Here is a 19111-nt window from a genome sequence, read left to right as displayed (position 1 = left end):
GTCTTCAGTGATTCATTCGATAGCTCCGTGATAGGGGAATGGGATGTGACCTTCTAGGCCAGATGCAGCCTTCCTTTGTTGGTCCTTCAGCTTTGCTCAGTTCAAAAAGGAACCTGCTAAAAGGAGTTGTTGGCCAGGGAGGTAGATTAATGACTTGACCATTCTTCATAGTGGGAAAGTGTGAACATTACGTTTTGAGGAGCTATGACACAAGATCAGAGCTTTGAGGGGACGGGATGGGGCAGGGCAGGCAGCTGGCTTGCTGGCTCATCAGACAGTGGACATTTCGGGAGGTCCTGCGATACACCTGTGAAAAGAGTGGCGGATCACCATGGGCATAGCCAGGATTTATTTTAGGGGGGCAGGACCGAGTTCTCTGTGAGGTAATTTGTCAGTTAAATATTTTTTTATTTTTTTACTTGATGGGGGGGCAGATTTCCCTCCCCATGCAGATTTCCATGAACCTGGTGATTATCGGCACCTTTTTTCCTAGCAAAAAGGCACTGCACAAGACCATGATTATGGTGAATGAATGAAAAAGGGGTGGGGGGGCAAGGACTCTGCACTTTAATAGTTGCGTACAAGAAAGCCTATCAGTAGGCATCGTGCACAATGCATTAAAGCAGTTCTGCCCTCTTTTTCACATGAATATCCTATTTCAGTGGTCCTCTCCCAAAGCCCCCTCCCCCCACTTGAAAATTGCTGATGGTCTTGCTGGACCACTAAGTGATTTTTCTGTTTGTTGTAGCAATTGTAATGTGTGATGCTGTCTGATTTTTATTGTCCTTTTATTGTTGCTTTTATTTCTTGTATTGTATTCACTATTTGCACTTCCATATAATTCGAATTGTTACTCAAGAACATGCAATATAAAAAAATAAATGAAGCAATAAAATGGAGTTAAACATCACAATGAATATTTAACGTGGGTATACTGCAAGCCACCTGCATGAAGTTTGTGGACCACCACAATTTAGGAACCCCAGCCTTATGCATCATCAGGAAATCGACATAGATGTGTGAACAGGGCTACAGTTATGATCTGTAAGATGAACCAAGTACTATCTTGCATCTATCACGCTTCTGCCAAGTTCAGACAATAAATCATATTCTCAGCAGCTGTCTCAGTGGGGAACTCCCTTCCCCCAGTGACTTGCCTGAACATGAGCCTCTGTATCTTTTGGAAGCACTGTAAAACCACTCCTCACAGATACCAGTAAGGAACTATACCTCACACTGGAGGCTGCCTATTTAAGCTAGTAGAATTAGTTGGCCCAGGTGAAAAAGAGGACAATGCTCTAATACCTTTGTTGTGTAAAAAAAAGCACATTTCAGCAGATGCAGCTCTGGGATATAGGAAAGACCTTGGGAAGGAGGGGTGAGACACAGAGAAGAACTCCAAAATTGTATGAAGCATCCGACTTTCAGAAAACTAGGTCAAAGAGAGGTCACATCCAAATGGTTACTTTTTAGAAAAAAAAAATTGTAAAAATTATTGTTGCTCCCACAGATCCCGTTAAAAAGTTCAAGACCCTCCAAATTTGTCCATTTAATTTTTACGTATTTCATTCATACACACACAGGCACACACTTATTGCTCTCACACCCCACTGTGATACCAAAAGTTGTCTTTTTCTTTGTCTCTCCCTCCAAAATTCATAATTTTTTAAACAGTAATGTATCCACTGCTAGTCTTACTCAAAGCAGACCCACTGAAAGTAATGGACATGGCTAATTTAGGTTCCTTACTTTTAATAGATCTTCTCTCAGTTAAACCTAGTTGAATACAACCCAAGAATTATTGAAACTGATCACTCCCATGGGTCTTCTATGATTTTGTGAAGCCAAAAGGTTATTTTTGTCATCCCCTGAACGTTTTCCTTGCTCTGAGAAAAAATATGAAATTGACCACAGCCACTTTTACACTTTGGTCACACCCATTTTGACATGAGTGGGTTCATTTTGGCCATTGTTGTCTTGTTTGAGGGCTGGAACAATTAAATGGATGATATTGCATAACTTTGATTATTCTTGGGACAGTGCTTGGGTTCTGGGAAAGGAAGGATAATAGCAGGTGCTCATAGCTGGTCTCTTATCATATGGCAGGTGTGAATTCCTTTTGTTGCATTGTAGCTGGCCTTCAGCATAGCAACAGAGACAAGGCCTGAGATTTCTAATCGTGAGTTTATTAGAAAATGGCAGGCAAATCTCCCCCTCATGTTCTCTGAATAGAGACATATCAACGAGAGGCTTTGAAAAATTAGTGGCAGAAATTGAGGCTGGGTGGTATTCAACTAAGTTTAATGCACAGTGGACCTATTGAAATTAATGGACCCAACTTCATTAATTTCAGTGGGTCTACTCTGAGTAAAAATGAGCTGACTACCACCATCTCTAACTCTACAGAAGGAAACAAGAGGGGCCTCCTTGGTTGATGTCAGAGAGTAGGCAAGTTTATGTCAAAGGATTTGATCCGTTTAAGGATTTTAAAGTCCTAAGCAGAACTTTGACTGGGCCCGGAAATGGACCATTAGACAATGAAGGTGATGTAAAAGGGGATATACATGCTCCCCAAAACTGACTGTGACCAAAGGTTTAGCTGCTGAGTTTTGAACCAGCTGAAGTTTCTGGATATTTTTCAAAGGAAGGTCCACAGAGTATAGTAATCCAGTTTTAATGTAACCTCCATGTGTGTCACCATGGTGAGATCTGCGTTTCCCTGAAACTGTTAACAGCTATTTTAACAGCCTAAGCTGGGCAAAAGCCCTCCTGGTGACCCAGCTGAACCAAGAAAGATGTGGACAGCTTTATAATAGTAAAGAAGACTCACTTTGCCACTGATGGATCGTCCACACCATCCCACTAGTCAGAATGGGGAAGCCTAAGAAAGGCCCACTGAATAGCACTGCAGGGATATGAATGGTGAGCATTGTTTCTTTGCTAACTGCCACTGCCACAGAGGAAGCAACTATACCCCACTATACCTTTAAAGCTTGTTTGAAGCACACACACCCCTCAAAGACTTCTGGGAACTGTAGTTTACTCGTAAGGGAGTTCCAATTCCCAGCATTCCTTTGCAAACTACACTGCCCATAATTCTTTGAGAGAGGCAAAGTTCTTTGGATGTGCTTTAAAGGTATACACAGAGTAAGCTCAGATATGGGCTCTTACTTGTGTTTGTTCAAATTCACCCCATGTTTTCTACCATTCAAGTCATGACCCTGTCTTCCTGGTTAATCAAGGAACTGAATGAGCTGTGCTCCTGGGGGTTATCATGTCAACCACCACACCTGGTAATGGCTTGAAGACAGAATTAATGGGATAAGAGATTGATATGGAGCAATAAATGTCAGGGTCAAGCTTGGTGGCATCAAACTGCAAATGACATGAGGAAGAGGTGGCATGAATGATAATTCATCCCCAAACTCACATTGACAGAGTGCAAAGGGGAGCGTTCTCATTTTCCCCCAGCATATATTGACACACAGTGGAGGCCTATAGGCTCTACCAGAGATTTGTAACTCATGGCACTCCAGATAGTGTTGAACACCACCTCCCACTAGCCTCTGACAGCATTTATTGATTTAGGAAAAGCTATAAACCGCTATAGACAGCATCTAAAAAAGCAGACATCACCTTGCCAACAAAGGTCCGTATAGTTAAAGCTATGGTTTTCCCCAGTAGTGATGTATGGAAGTGAGAGCTAGACCATAAAGAAGGCTGATCACCGAAGAGTTGATGCTTTTGAATTATGGTGCTGGAGGAGACTCTTGAGAGTCCCATGGACTGCAAGAAGATCAGACCTATCCATTCTGAAGGAAATCAGCCCTGAGTGCTCACTGGAAGGACAGATCCTGAAGCTGAGGCTCCAATACTTTGGCCACCTCATGACAAGAGAAGACTCCCTGGAAAAGAACCTGATCTTGGGAAAGATTGAGGGCACAAGGAGAAGGGGACGGCAGAGGACAAGATGGTTGGACAGTGTTCTCGAAGCTACCAGCATGAGTGTGACCAAACTGCGGGAGGCAGTGGAAGACAGGAGTGCCTGGCATGCTCTGGTCCATGGGGTCAAGAAGATTCGGACATGACTAAACGACTAAACAACAACAACAACATAAACCACTTAATATAAAAAAAACCTCTAAGTAGTGTACATAAACTACTACAAAGTAGTTATCAACAACACAGACATCAAATCAGCTAAATTCAAAAAAACAAGTATATATGCTGTCTCTGAAATAAACAAATTTTTAAGAGGCGTCTAAAACAGGCAAGGGTGCCTGGCCAATGTTGATACTGACACATTAAAATATTGACCCCCTCGGGTCGATAGAGCACACATAAAGTACAAGTTCCACAGATCTAAGTGGTCGAATAGGCATGTAGGGGACAAGATGATAGTTCAAGTAAACTAATCCCAAGATGTTAAGGGTTTTATATATTAACTATAAAACCTTGAACTTGGTCTGGTAGCAAATCAGCAGCCCCTGCACTTCTTTGAGCAAAGCTATAATACGCTGATAGGATCTCATTCCTGTCAACACTTGTGCTGCAGCATTCTGAACTACAGTAACTGTTGTTTCTAGACCAACAGTAAGAGAAGCTCCACACAAGAGTGCCTTGCAATAATCCAGGATTGGTCACCAATGCCTGGCCTATTGTGCTAAAGCTATCCCTGTCTATGAATGGTTGCAGCTGCCACACTTGCTAGAGCTGATAAAAGGCACTAGTAGAATAATGGCCAGGAGTTGTAGCCCAGGAATGAGCAGCAAGTCTTTCAATTTTGTTTCCCCTCAACTTCTCATTTGTCTAATCTTAAATTCAGTCCTCCACATTTCCACATAAATTTGAGGGTTTTTTTAAAATTGTAATGAAGATTCATCAGCATTTTTAGTGCTCATGTCTTCTAATAAACACATTTTTGAAAAGCAATCTTTCCTAATGTAATGCATTTTTAAAAGTTGCCTTCACTAATATATGCATTATTATGCACCCTCTACCCTAGTATATGCATTTTTGTACACATTATTTGCCTGGAGAACTGCACTGAAAAATCTGGAAAAGTGCAGATTTTGAAATATGTCTGCGTATTGTTTGTGTATTGTTTCAAAAAGTGCAAATGAGGTAGGTTTACCTTTAGATGTGAACAGAAGTAATTTTCTCCTTCATCTCTAATATTCTGTAGGGACACAGGTTCCCCACTCCTAGGCTATACATTTAACCACTTCACAACAATCAGTATGAACTAAGCTCAAGCTGACTGAAGAAACTGGCAGAAGTTACCGTATTTTTCGCTCCGTAAGACACACTTTTTTTCTTCCTAAAAAGTAAGGGGAAATGTCTGTGCGTCTTATGGAGCGAATGCGTGGACTCTGGAGCTGAATTGCCCAGGGACGAAAAGCAGATCATGGGAAGTGGGAGTTGAAAGGAAGCAGCTGATCGGCAAGTGATCGGGGAGGGAGATAAGGGACCCTAGAGATAAAGGAGGCTGCCTGGGAGGGGTGAGGTAAAAGCCCATGGATCCTCAGGATTTTTGCACTGGGTCAACCCAAATTCACCATCAGATCACATAGTATGTCCATGGCTACAGCCTGCACCACAAAAATCATACATCCACTGTTTTGTTCGGAATTTTTTTCTTTCTTGTTTTCCTCTTCTAAAAACTAGGTGCGTCTTATGGTCAGGTGCGCCTTATGGAGCGAAAAATACGGTAGTTGTTTGTACTTAGGGCTCATCCAGACTTCCACTTTCCCCGCTGCTTTCCCCAGGGAAAACCCAATCTTTACCACTGAATTGGAGCAAATGTCGATCTGGATTGACATTTTTTTCTGATTTAGCACTAAAGAGCAGGTTTTCTGGGGGAAAGGGGCAGGACAAAGGCACAACCGGTTGGACCCATACCTGGAAAGCACGGGACAAGCAGAAAACCACTCAAACCCATGCTTTTTAGGCACGGGACAAGCAAAAGTTTGGACAAGCCCCATGTCTGGTTAAAGGTGCATCTGCTTTAAAGAGACAACAAATTTAGTCCAAGACTCATTTGACCCAGAGTGGGGTGAGGGGGTTGATGTTAGGCGACACCCTGAGTGATTAAAAGACACTTAGAATGGAAACTGACATGTTTAAGGGTTTTCTTGTGCAACCAGAAGCTTCTTCAAACATAGTTTTTTTTCCATATGACTCACTTTTTCCATTTCTCCCATGGTGTGTGTCTGTCTGTTGACCCCGATGCCCCTTTCACCCCTTTCACCTCCTGTATCAACCAGCACCTTCCTTTGCACACTACTTTCTACATGAATCTCTCTTGAGCATGCAAATTCTCTTACGACATGGTTACTCAGACGTAAGACTCACTGTGTTCCATGTCACTTACTCAAAAGAAGTTGGCGCACACAAGATTGCAGTTTGAACCTGCCAATGTCCTCTCCAATGTTACCTCGGGTTAAGTACTTAATTCATTCCGGAGGTCTGTACTTAACCTGAAACTGTTCTTAACCTGAAGCACCACTTTAGCTAATGGGGCCTCCCGCTACCGCCGGAGCACGATTTCTGTTCTCATCCTGAAGCAAAGTTCTTAACCTGAAGCACTATTTCTGGGTTAGCGGAGTCTGTAACCTGAAGCATATGTAACCTGAAGTGTATGTAACCCGAGGTACCACTGTATTTAAAAACTAACAAAACAGTAAAGCAAAAAGATGTCTCAGCGTTAAAGAACTTAGAATACCTTTTCAAAAGTTTGACCAAAATAATCTATACCCAATGCAGTTGTAATCTGATATATTCTTACCTGATAGCTAGTTCCACTAAAATCAGTAGAGCTGACCACTGAGTATTTATTACCTAATTTTCCATGCTATTCTATAACACAGAGATTGGGAATCTGTGGGTATTCAGGGGTTTTTTGGACTCCAACTTCCATCATTCCTGACCTGGGCCAATGGCAGTTGGAATCAAAAATAATTGGAGAGCCACATGTTTCCCAACCTTATACAGCTAATGCTCTCATACGCATACTCAATAGAACATATCCAGCCATGTACATTTTGGATGCTGTCAAGTAGTATTACAGTTCCTTTTTCTCCGAAATTTGGTGAATTGCCAGCTCTTTTTTTTTACTATCCCCCCCCCTACGGGCTCACAGGCTGACAAGGACTAGACTTTTTTCCTTTGCTGGAAGGTTTTTATAGTGCTACCAGCAATATGTCATAACAACTCTTTGACATAGTCTGAATTTTCTTCAGTATCACCTGGGCCTTTTAAGCATTTTATGAATAAACCATTGACTGTGGATCTTTTTACAATGCCTCTTTTTGATGACGCATTTCCTCTTTTTTTGATGATGTACGCAAAAAGTCTCAGCACTACAGGTACCTATGAAAACGATGCCTCTTTCGTCATTTTTAACCTAATGACCCCGGATTCTTGCATAAAACTTAAGCAATTGTATATTTCTTAAGCAGTTTGTTGTGAGGAAAGCAATATCAGTCACTTCTGACCTAAAGGTACGAGAGCTTTGCCTTCCTTCGTACCTGGTTGCTTATTTTGCATGTTCCATCTCATTTACGAAAACTGACATGGAGTTGTACTATAAAATAATACATAGTAGTGTAATCCATAAAGGGATGCGGGTGGTGCTGTGGGTAAAACCTCAGCGCCTAGGACTTGCCGATCGTATGGTCGGCGGTTCGAATCCCTGCGGCGGGGTGAGCTCCCGTCTTTCAGTCCCAGCTCCTGCCCACCTAGCAGTTCGAAAGCACCCCTAAGTGCAAGTAGATAAATAGGGACCGCTTTATAGCGGGAAGGTAAACGGCGTTTCCGTGTGCTGCGCTGGTGCCGGCTCGCCAGAGCAGCTTCGTCACGCTGGCCACGTGACCTGGAAGTGTCTCCGGACAGCGCTGGCTCCCGGCCTCTTAAGTGAGATGAGCGCGCAACCCTAGAGTCGGACACGACTGGCCCGTACGGGCAGGGGTACCTTTACCTTTAGTGTAATCCATAGAAGCAGGGAATTTAACTGCTGATTAATTTGTGCAAGGCTCAACTTTGGCATAAACCGTGTGTTAAATATCTGCCTTTAACTCCACCCAAATCCTTCAGCATTCAGTAACCAAGAGCTAATGAAAATATTTAAGTTGTAAAGTTTGCCAAGAAGGACTGGTGTTTTGCTAACGTTCTCCAACTGAACAAATCATTAGAATTTGACTGGATACACTCTCTAAAGCCAGCAACCTTCCCCAACCTGTTGCCCTCCAGATGTTCTGAACTATAACTCTCCATGCTAGCTTGGGCCAATGGGAGTTGTAGTCTTAAAACATTTGGCAGGCAGCAGGGTGGGGAAGGCTAATTTAATCATCTTGGCATTTGGGCAGTGATTAGATCTTTAAAATTATGCTCTTCTAGGAAACTAAGGTCAGCCTGCGTGGTCCCCAATTCTATTTTATCCTCACAACAACCTTGTAAGGTGGGGAAGCCTGACGCAGACTGCTCCAGACTATCCAGAAGCTTAATGACTGAGTGAGGACCATCTCCCAGGCTTCATACCAACTACAGTGGTACCTCGGGTTACATACGCTTCAGGTTACGCACGCTTCAGGTTACAGCCTCCGCTAACCCAGAAATAGTGCTTCAGGTTAAGAACTTTGCTTCAGGATGAGAACAGAAATTGTGCTCTGGCAGCACGGCAGCAGCAGGAGGCCCCATTAGCTAAAGTGGTGCTTCAGGTTAAGAACAGTTTCAGGTAAAGTACAGCCCTCCGCAACGAATTAAGTACTTAACCTGAGGTACCACTGTACTAGACCGCTGTTTCATGAGAACTAAAACCTCTCTTTCATTTACAAAAATGAAATTTGCCATGCTACAATTTGTGTCCCAGTAATCTGTCCAAGAAGTTACTCAGTTATTAAAATCCATAATATTTACATTGATTGTAAAGGTGACTGGACTGTGATTGCACTAGTTGCATGACATCACTGTACAGAGATAATTACTAAAATGGAGAGAGAGATTACTGCTAGTGATAAACATACTGAACTGCAGCTATTTATCAACTTTGCTGTAATTTTATAGATGCAATATCTAGTATCTAGTATCCTGGAAGAATGAACATACCTCCTTCTGCTGAACATATACAGTGGTACCTCGGTTTTTGAACGTCTCCGTTGATGAACATTTCGGTTTTTAAACGCCGTAAACCTGGAAGTAAATGCTTCGGTTTTGAACATGACTTGGAAGTCGAACATGCCACGTGACTTCCAGGGAGTGCAAGATTTTTCACTCCATAAGGCGCACCTGACCATAGGGCGCACCTAGTTTTCAGAGGGAGAAATCAAGGGGGGAAATATTATTTCCCCCCCCCCAGCTCAGGGAGCAGTGGACTGGCTGTGTGCAGCCTGTCTGCTTTTCCAAGAGCTTCTTGGGGCTGCCAGGTGAAACCCGGTTTCCTTCCCCCCCCCCAGCCCCAAAGAGCAGCTCAGGGAGCACGGCTCCTGCGGCCTTTTTTATGAGGAGAGAGAAGGGACTGACTGGCTGCATCAGTCCCTTCTCCCTCCTGGGGAAAAGCCCGCAAGAGCCGCGGGGGCTTTTCCTGCCTGCCTCCCCCTTGCATTCGCTCCATAAGATGCACACACATTTCCCCTTACATTTTAGGAGGGGAAAAGTGCGTCTTATGGAGCGAAAAATACGGTAGTTACTGAAGAAATTCAGGCAGCGGTTACACTTTCAAACATTTCTTCCTGAAGTTATTGCATGAGCTTAAGCCCTGGAGGAAATTCTGGGTTTGTATCTGAAACAGAAATAAATTACCTCTACTTGCTACTACCCAGACAAACAATGAAATCAGAAAGTGCAAGCCAAAATGGTCTCAGGCAGTGGCGTAGCGTGGGGGGAGCAGGGGGGGGCCGGCCGCACCGGGCGCAACATCTGGGGGTTAGGGTTAGGGGGCGCAAATTACTTGCCTTGCCCCGGGTGCTGACAACCCACGCTACGCCACTGGTCTCCGGCCTTATATTTGTGCTCTGAGCATCATAATACATTGCCCAAAGCAGTGATGGGGGTGGAGACGCTCTTTCAGGTATACTGGGCCAAGGCTGTTTATGGCTTTAAAGGTCAGCACCAACACTTTGAATTGTGCTCGGAAACGTACTGGGAGCCAATGTAGGTCTTTCTATGACTCCCTATAGCAGAATTAGGTAGCAAAACGGACTGTACCACTTCAGATTGTAGGTGTAGGCTTTAGAATTTTGATTCTCCCCTAGCAACTGACCATGCCTCCCCGAAAACTTCACCTCCCCTTGTGCTTTGTAAACCCTTGCTTTAGAGATGCCATCCAGTCCATTTGTCATCATAGTTTTTGGACCTGCCTTATCTTGCGCTATGCTGCTATAAGCCGTCAGTAAAACAATCTCCTCTGCCCGTGTGCCTTGAGTGAGAGAAATTTCCATTCCCCTTTTTGCTATCATATCTCACATTACAGCGCTTACTACAGCTTCTTAATTTAAATTACCCTGCATGACGAGGCATTTCTCAAACACTATCCCTGATTTACAACTTGGCATTCGAATTATATTGCACTGGCAAATGATAATTTCTAAAAAAGCAAAGTGTGGACTTTGTTCTGAAATGGTTATGGGCCCATTCCTGGAATTGGTTTACAAGAAGCAAAGTTATAAACGTTTGCTCTTTTAAAAAAAAGTTATTAAAATATTACTAGGTAGAGTTTACTCTAAACAGTCTTTGCCACTATGGAAGTAAAAGCCCTGCCTATAAAATGCTTTATTCCGGGCAAGTTTTGTTGCACATTCGGAGGGATGAAAGCAATTCCTGCATCGCCTTGCCCTCACTCTGACTTAGCTTAATTGGTCCTCAGTGATATTGTCACTGAGACTTCCCTCCCACCACACACACACACTGTAAACGGCTCTAGAAATATTTATTGGAGGGATGTATGAAAATCTGTAAAAAAAAGTTCACCTGTGTAATGTTACTGATGACAGCAAAAAGAAATCAGGGTGAAGTAACAAAAAAAAAAAAAAATGGAGATGAAGTAATAGTCAGTCAGTAAATCACCCCAGTTAAATAAGCTGCAAAGAAGGACTGAAGTTGGAAATGTAGGTCTGGGGAAAGAGTTTGGACCCCACAAGAGTATGTTCTTCAGATGAACATTTAGCACAATACCTAACTGATGCTCCAGAGCCAACCGTGGGACAGGTTTGGGGTTTTGGAGATAAGGCAGAGTGCTTTAGCTGGTACCTGGATCCCTTCAGGAGAAGGCTGGACCTCCTAGAACAGGCACCCCCAACCTGTGGCCTTCCAGATGTTTTGGCCTACAACTCCCATGATCCCTAGCTAACAGGACCAATGGTCAGGGATGATGGGAATTGTAGTCCAAAACATTTGGAGGGCCGAAGGTTGGGGGTGCCTGTCCTAGAAGTTGATGCGGCTGTTCTCCACTGGCATTCCTGCAAACTGATGCTCAGCTGATAAAACCACACTTTCCATAGTAGGAGTTCCCACAAAATCACTCCTCTTGCTTTGACTCTTTTTTCCCTTAACCATACTGAATACCCAGAAGGCGACTCATTCCCATCTGTGGATTACTTTCCTGCAAATGCACTGATGTCATCAATCTCTCTCAAAGTACTTTCCTAGCCTGGCACATGATTCCAACCATTTGAATCTTTGATGGTTGGTGGCTGCTGGAATTATGTCACACCCGTCAGCCAGAAGGGGGGCGGACAGAGGGGATACAAAGTTTTGAGACTGGAGCAGATTGGAGAAGTTTAAGAGGGCTTTGGCTGGCAAAAGTAAACTTCTGGGACATGCAATACTGTTCTGAGAATTGTGCTTCTTTCACACTATTTCCTTGGTGCCACAGCATTGCTTAGTGGGAAGTAGAATAAAACTGTGACGCCACAGAGCACTAAACATAGTACAGTGGTACCTTGGGTTACATACACTTCAGGTTACATACGCTTCAGGTTACAGACTCCGCTAACCCAGAAATAGTACCTCAGGTGAAGAACTTTGCTTCAGGATGAGAACAGAAATCGTGTGGTGGCAGCGCAGCGGCAGCAGGAGGCTCCATTAGCTAAAGTGGTACCTCAGGTTAAGAACAGTTTCAGGTTAAGAACGGACCTTCAGAACGAATTAAGTTCTTAACCCGAGGTACCACTGTACTATGCTCTGTGGCATCCCAGAAGAACGGTATCAACCTAGCATATCGAAGAAGACCAAAGACCCATCTAGTTAAGAACATAGAAAGATCCTGGCCTATCTAGTTCAGCATCTTCTTCCATACCCTCCAGCACGTTGAGGCAAAAAACCCAGGATGCACGTCTTCCAGGGCCACTTTCCCACGCGAGTCATGTGACCTGTGCGAGATTGTGGCCCCGAAAGATATGCTTTCCCCATGAGAATGGTGCCCAAAAGAGTGCTGTCCCCCCAAAAGCACTATTTTTGGGGGGTGAGATCGTGGCGCTGTGCTCTCGTGCGAGAAACTGGGATGTCTTGGTTTTATTGGGACAGTTAAGGGGGTTATCGTTCTCTCAGTGGCCAACCAGTTTCCCATGAGGAGCCTGGACATGAGCACAGCAGCACCCTCTCCGAAGCTGACATTCAGGGTCACATTGCCTCCAATGATGGAGACAGAACATCGCCATCATGGCTAGTAGGCTTATCCAGTGGCTGACACACATTTTTGTGGCCCTGAAGCTTGAACAGTTATGGGGGCCCCTTCACAACCAGCAAGGAGATCTGGGTAACCACTGTTACCTTCTTCAATGGGGTTGTTCCACGACAGATCACCATATTTAAAACAAAAAACTATTGCATCTCAGATTTGGCTTAAAATTGTTGTACTGGATTATCCCACATGTCAAAGTCACTGGTGTGAATAAAAATTTCCTATGCCAGATAGATAGATAGATAGATAGATAGATAATTTATTACGGTTGGAGACCAGTTTATAAAACACACTTGGGGGTACATTCCCATAAAGAAAACAAACAGTTAAAAAATGTACAACAAAAAAATTAAAATTTATAAATGCAATAAACATTTGTTGTTGTTGTTTAGTCGTTTAGTCGTGTCCGACTCTTCGTGACCCCATGGACCAGAGCACGCCAGGCACTTCTGTCCTCCACTGCCTCCCGCAGTTTGATCAAACTCAGCAATAAACATATAGACACTTAAAACTTTAAGATATGCCTTATAGTTTTTGAGTTGTGTGACTCAAACTGGGTCTCCTAGATCCCACATTTTTGAGCAATAAAGTCACTTCTGGGGCCCCTCTGGGACTAGGAACCCTGAAGCTTAAACTTTATTAGTTTCATGGTAGATCCACTTTATCCTCCAATAATTTGTCTAATTTTGTCTATTTCTCTTTTAAAGTCATAAAGGTTTGTTAAAAAGTTTGTTTACTTTTGTAGATATTATCAAAGTCATGGCAAAATGAACCTCATGTATGGATTTTCATCTCTTTCTGCAGATCAAGCCGAGCCTTTGTGAAGAATGGCAAGTTCAAAGCAAGTCTAAAATAAAAATAAAAATCCACCAGCCTTGTTCACTTAAGAAGCTTTTGTTGTTTGTGGCCACTTGTCTTTTCTGGAGATCTATCTGTTAAGTGTTCCTGACCCTGGAGAAGGTATTTCATCAAATGTGTTAAGTAGAGCAATCCGCTTAGCAGCAGCAGAACATTTTGTGAGAGCTTTAAAATGGGTTACATAAATTTATTTGTAGTTCTAAGTGCAAACTTCTCTTCTGATCACCAGAAAAGATACTGCAGGTTTCTTGTTACAAGGCTGATTTGCAATTTCAGCAGATAATCACCTGACCCGATTTGGGAGTTCAACTTTGAGGATACGCATGCTGAAACACTGACGTCTGTGCTTTCCAAAGTAAAGGGTTTTTTTTTTTTTTTAAAGTACATTGATTTTCATCTGGTGCACTGCTGGAACTAAACTTTATTTTCAGTTAAAAAAAAGGAGCAGCAAGTTTCAGAACATGCTCCAGGGTCCTTTGCGGCACTAGCAATGCACAGAGAATGTGCACTGCTTTGACTACCAGCAGTGGGGTTTTGTAGGCAGTTCCTGCATGCACTGATCATGCTCAGACTGTAAAGGTAAAGGGACCCCTGAACATTAGGTCCAGTCGTGGCCGACTCTGGGGTTGCGGTGCTCATCTTGCTTTATTGGCCGAGGGAGCCGGCGTACAGCTTCCGGGACATGCGGCCAGCATGACTAAGCCGCTTCTGGCGAACCAGAGCAGCGCACGGAAACACCGTTTACCTTCCCGCTGGAGCGGTACCTATTTATCTACTTGCACTTTGACGTGCTTTCGAACTGCTAGGTTGGCAGGAGCAGGGACCGAGCAACGGGAGCTCACCCCTTTGCGGGGATTCGAACCGCTGACCTTCTGATTGGCAAGTCCTAGGCTCTGTGGTTTAACCTACAGCGCCACCCGCATCCCACTCACACTGTAGTTCCCTCTAATAATGAACTTGGGTGTCGAGGGTCAACTGAAATAGAGTCAAAGTGGGGCCAACTGAGAAACAAGAGGGAAGCTATCCACAGACTCAGCGTAACTTTGAGGTTTTCAAAGCTACGAAAACACTTTAAAAACAAAACCCCAAACCCTAATAGGGCATCAAACTGAAGAAAAACCCAGCCCAAATGAGTCACAGAATGTCAAGTACTAGTTGGAAAACTGTGGTGTGTGGGTTTGTATGGAAGGATGGAAGGAAGTACTCTAGACCAGTGTTTCCCAACCTTTTTTGGGCAAAGGCACACTTGTTTGATGAAAAAAATCTCGAGGCACACCACCATTACAGCCCCGTGACGTCAGCGTGCAGCGTCATGCCGGGAGGGACGCACGAAAGTGTAAGTTTCAATTTTTTTCCCTCCCCCTTGCCGGGGAACCTCCAAGCTTTGGGGGTGGGGGGGGGAGGAGGCAGCAAAGCGAGGCAGGAAGGAGAGCGCGGCTTGGCTGGGTGAGCTTTGGCAGGGGCAGGGAATGAGAGCCGCGAGGCGGGCGCTGCGGACAGAGGCGCTGCCCGCCAAGCTCGCAGGCAGCCAGGCAGGCAGACGGCGAGAGCCCCGCGCTGGGCGGCCTCTCCTCGCCGCCGCCGCCCCGCCTCTCGCCGCCCAACTCGCCCGCCTCCCTCCAGGCAACATCTTGCGGCACACTAGTGTGCCGCGGAACAGTGGTTGAAAAACACTGCTCTAGACTGGCCAGAACCTTGAACCACAGCGCTCTTATTAAACAGGGAGGACACATTTCAGCGTTGTACCACAGGTCCCATTTGTTATCCTGAAGATAAAAGAAATGTCAGTAGAGGAAGGGCAAAAAGAAAAGATTACACCCAACAGGAAGACACAACCGGCACGGGAATGTGTAACATCAGTAGGTACAGCTATGCCAGAAGGAATGAGAAGATGACCCACACTTGTATCAAGCAGGTAATTTCAGGAGGAGTGGAAGGGTTCTCCTCTTTTGCATCTAAACAATGTCTGAACTTTACACTGCAGCCGGCCCTACCATTAGCAGGAGTGCAGCAGCCACCTTAGGCAGCAGATGTTGAAAGGTTGAGAGTGGGTAGAGCTGTGTGAGCTGCATGGTATGTGCTGCACACACCCACCCAAGCTAGCATGCTGTCCTCGGGTGCAGGGAAGGTCTGTTTCATGGATGGGAAGTGGGGGCCACCATCTTCTCCTTTGCCTCAGGCAGCAAAATGTCTTGGTCTGGCCCTTATCTAACCAGAGTCCTAAATAAATGATTCTGAAAACAGGTGCATGACCCAGGAGTTCCACAGTTGGATGTTTATCCATATGTATTGTCTATTTTTGCTTTTATATCCCACCTGTCAGGGAGCTCAATATGGCATTCGTGGCACTCCCCCTCTTCATGCTATCCCTGAAACAACCTGTGAGGGAGGTTAGGCTGAGAGATAATGTCTGGCCCAAGGTCACCCAATGAGTTTCTTGGCTGACTGGGAATTTGAACCTTGGTCTTCCAGGTCTTAGACCAACACCCTAACCATTGCACCACACTGCACCTAATTTAAAACAGCAACATTAAAGCAGCCAGCGAGGGCTCCCATCATGACTGAATCAATGGCACCAGGGAAAGGGAGAATTTCCCTGCAGTTTTCCCAATCAAAACCACCCACTTAATGCAGCTATTGATTAACTCTGCTTTGGGAAGAGGGAGGGAAGAGGTCAAAGTCAGGTGGAATACAGGTGGAATGAGTTGCAGGGTCAGACTCCCTATAATTTATGGAGTTACAATAAGGTAGAATTAATCAAGGTGGAAATTGTGGGTGGCCATTAACACCAATGCAACACCTGGGATTTTCAATGAGGAATAGAATCAACAGATGAAGCAAAAGGGTTAAACACGCACAGAGCTCCCCCCGCCCCCATTGGCTGTTTAAAAAGAGAGAGATCCAAACAGAGATCTCTTGCATCATATGTTTTGACCTTAAGATCCAACCCCGGAAGAGAGATTATACCGCGGAAGAGAGATTATACCGCGTTACTACTTGCATTAAGTACATCTTGATGATGTAAGCTCAGTTTAAGTGGGGAACTTTCAACAGAATGTAATAGCCACATTGTGGTGGGGGCGAGATTAAGAGACACATTAAAACGAAGGCATGCAAATAAAAATAACTTGGGCTGCAATCCTATATGTGCTTACCTGGGAGTAATTCTCAATGGGTTCAGTGGGGGTTGCATATGTATATATCTCAGAACAATGCACAGGACAGGATTCTGCCCAGAAATCTTTTTTAAAAACTTTTTTTCAATGTGTTGAAATAATAATAATTTTTATTATTTCCCACCCTTCACCATAAGATCCTAGAGCAGGTTTCAGCAATTTATAAATACAATATTAAAATCGGTTTAAAACATGATAATGCTAGATAACATGATATCCCTTTGCATATTGTCTCAGATAAGCAAACTAATTTGGAATAATATGGGATCCTCTCAAGTTTTGCAGGTTCCAGTGCCACGAACAGTGAGTGGGCTAATTGCCATAGGAGTGACGAGAGTAATATCAGATTATATGTCATATGTAATCATATGTAGTAGCTTCCAAACACATCATGCACATTTTAACATACAGTTTTCCTTCATACTTTGACAGGTGTTGGCAATAAAATGCCACTGGCTTGATTTCAGACCCCCCCCCCATTTTATTTCATGAATAAAAACCCTCAAATAATTAAGCAGTATATCCTTTCCCATTGATATCATGCTAAAGAGACACTGGTGAACTAACTGCCAATTCCCACATGCCAGAAAATGAGTCTTAGAGCTATTTCAGCACGCTGGTACATTTGACACATTTCCACAATTTCCTATATACTGTAAGTTTAATTTTAGCTGATTTAAGCTTTGCAAGTCATAACAACTACGAACCTCCCACCCAGACAGTTCTTCTTTTGGCTTTTGAAAGAAAAGAGCAAGCATGCCTCCTTACCATTATTGCGATTTTCCTGCAGGCTCTTGGATTGCATTTCGACTTCCTAGAGTTAAAAAAGAAATGATTTGAACTGGAAGTGAATTTTTAAAGCCGGCACCCTGAGCAAGTGAAATCTTCAACCAAAAGATTGCTGGTCAAAAATAGAAGTGATCTGGAAGAGGAGAGGAAAGTTATATTGCTGTGATATGAGCCCTGCTAGTCTACAGCTGTTATACTAGCAGTCATTCATCGTAATATTTAAATGAGAGAGGAGGGACGGGCATTTGACTGTTCAGGTCCCTCCCAGATCTTACACAGAGCAAACTCAAACCAATCCTAAAAAGTGCGTAGAAATCAATCTGAGCAAATCAAAGCTGCAGTTTTCAGAACAGAGTCACAAATAAACAACACGATTTTGCATTTCTGTTCAGGGATCCATCCTACTGCGCGCCAGCCACAGTGGGCTAAATTAATCCACAGTTATTCATTTCCTCAAACCTTAATTAAATTGCATCTAGAATGAATAGGGTTCTGATTGTTGGTCAGTTGCTGTTGGTTTCTTAATTTTGAAGGTTTCTCTGCCACAGGTAATGAAAGAATAAAACCAGCAATTCTTTAAACGCACAAATACACACATACAGTACATGCGCAGCAGTCAAATCAAAGCCATACATTTAATGGAAGATTAAAAACCATAATCCAGGCAAATTAGATCCAGTGTTGAAATTTTTCTAGGCAAACAGAAGAAGTCTTTGGCTGGCACCCAAATGACATGAGTGACATGCCCTCCATGATGCAACCTGAGGGTTTTGGCCAACTAAGTTGTACTCAGAGTAGACTCATTGAAATTACTCAGTGCTTATTTTCTAAAAAAATGTTTAGGGGTACTATTCTCATTTTCCTACTCATATTGAAATACTGCCCCTCAATGAGGCCAAACTTAGATTCACAAAATCTTTAGGGGTATGCGTCCCCCTGCGTCCCCCCAGAAAAAATGCACTGAAATTAATAGCCAACCCTTTGCCTATTCATGCTTACTACAAAATCTCCTATAGAATTCAACAAGACATACTTCCAAGTACCATGTCTAGCAGAATGGGGCAGTGGGAATAAGATGGCAGAATGCTAAGGTGGTAAAAGCGGCTCTTCCACTTCAGATTGCAGCGGGAAGGGAGGCTCTTTTGAACACTCCCCCTGGATGACAGATTTGTTGCGAAACAGAAATGAACACAGTAGGGCTAAATTAGAAAATTTCCCCTAATATGCTTACTTATTTAATTATTGCATTTATACCCCACTTCCCCTCAAGAAAATGGTGTACGTAGGTCTCCCACTCCCCATTTTATCCTCACAACAAACCTGTGAGGTACAGTGGTACCTCTAGTTACGAAGTTAATTCGTTTTGGAGGTCCGTTCTTAACCTGAAACTGTTCTTAACCTGAGGTGAGCTTTTGTTAATGGGGCCTCCTGCTGCCGCTGTGCCACCGACACACAATTTCTGTTCTCATCCTGGGGCAAAGTTCTCAACTCAAGGTAACTTTTCCAGGTTAGCGGCGTTTGTAACCTGAAGCGTTTGTAACCTGAGGCGTTTGTAACTCGAGGTACCACTGCACTGTAGGTTAGGCTGAGAGTGAGTGACTGGCTCAAGGTC

At 43.8% G+C, this 19111-nt stretch overlaps 1 protein-coding gene across 2 annotated transcripts in view; it reads right to left on the bottom strand.

The window, feature by feature from the left end:
* MAPK6 (mitogen-activated protein kinase 6) overlaps positions 1-17725 on the bottom strand; it is a 34062-nt gene extending 16337 nt beyond the window's left edge. Inside the window, exon 1 of one of the 2 annotated variants that reach the window (XM_083475759.1) lies at positions 17479-17725. The gene's annotated coding sequence lies outside the window, so the exon portion shown is untranslated. The remainder of the gene's footprint in view (positions 1-17478) is intronic. The other variant, XM_083475760.1, reaches the window with a different exon arrangement.
* Between the last annotated feature and the right edge of the window lie 1386 nt (positions 17726-19111).

The sequence above is a fragment of the Podarcis liolepis genome, assembly GCF_965112155.1.
Source record: "Podarcis liolepis genome assembly, chromosome: 14".
Classification (NCBI taxonomy): domain Eukaryota; kingdom Metazoa; phylum Chordata; class Lepidosauria; order Squamata; family Lacertidae; genus Podarcis; species Podarcis liolepis.
This window is presented reverse-complemented; position numbering and strand designations above follow the sequence as displayed.